Here is a 1080-nt window from a genome sequence, read left to right on the forward strand (position 1 = left end):
CAAATCAAATTGATGTCAATCTCTCCAAATAACAGCATCTAATAATTTAAATTTCAAATTTTCTTCTCTCAAATCTCTCCCAAATCGTAACAGATTAAAAAACCTCGACAATTTTATATAGTTATGTACAATATACCCTCCCTTCTCCCCCCCCCCCCTCAAAAAAAAAAACAAACTATGAGTATGACATACATTAATTTATTTATAAAACAATGTTGCATATACTTAACAATATGTGATACATCACAACATTTGATACATAATTGTAATACATAACAAAGTTATGTGTCATATACATAACTATGCTATATACATAACTATGAATATAATACAAATTGATTTTGTATAAAATATTAGTGTTTAGGTATCAACATATTAAAATGTAATGAATTTTGTAATAATTGTGTATCCAATACATGACTATGAACATTGTACATGCTAATCTGTATTTAAATAAGTTAAGGTTATGTATCAATACTAATATTTGAAAACGATATATTGTACATGATAAAATTGTAATGTATCATAAAGGTAAAATGAACGAATTATATATTAATATAAGAATCAAAATAACTAGATACATTTAAAAATCTGGTGAAAACAACAAAAAAAGTCAATTATTTAATCGGCTATAAGCAAGAAAAAAAATGATGAAGAAATCCTTCCACACTTTCTCCTTTGCTCTGTATCGATCAACTCTTGTATTTTTTTTTCACTTTCAACAAAGGCGTTACCCATGAACCTCGACCCAAAGCCATGAGCTGAGCCACCAACAACTCCTGATAAAATTGTAATGTATCATTATGTTGAAACGACTGCATTATATATTAATTTAAGAAACAAAGTGTCACGACCCAAAACCGAGCCGCGACTGGCACCCACATTTACCCTCCTATGTGAGCGAACCAACCAATCTAAACCTTAACATTTCAATTTAATATCAACATAAAGCAATGCGGAAGACTTAAACTCATTAATAAAAGACAATTCAATAACTTCTAAAATTCAACATCTATTATTTCCCCAAAATCTGGAAGTCATCACCACAAGAACATCTATGATCAAATTACTAAACTAAGA

The sequence above is a fragment of the Solanum pennellii genome, chromosome 11, assembly GCF_001406875.1.
Source record: "Solanum pennellii chromosome 11, SPENNV200".
Taxonomy (NCBI): Eukaryota; Viridiplantae; Streptophyta; class Magnoliopsida; order Solanales; family Solanaceae; genus Solanum; species Solanum pennellii.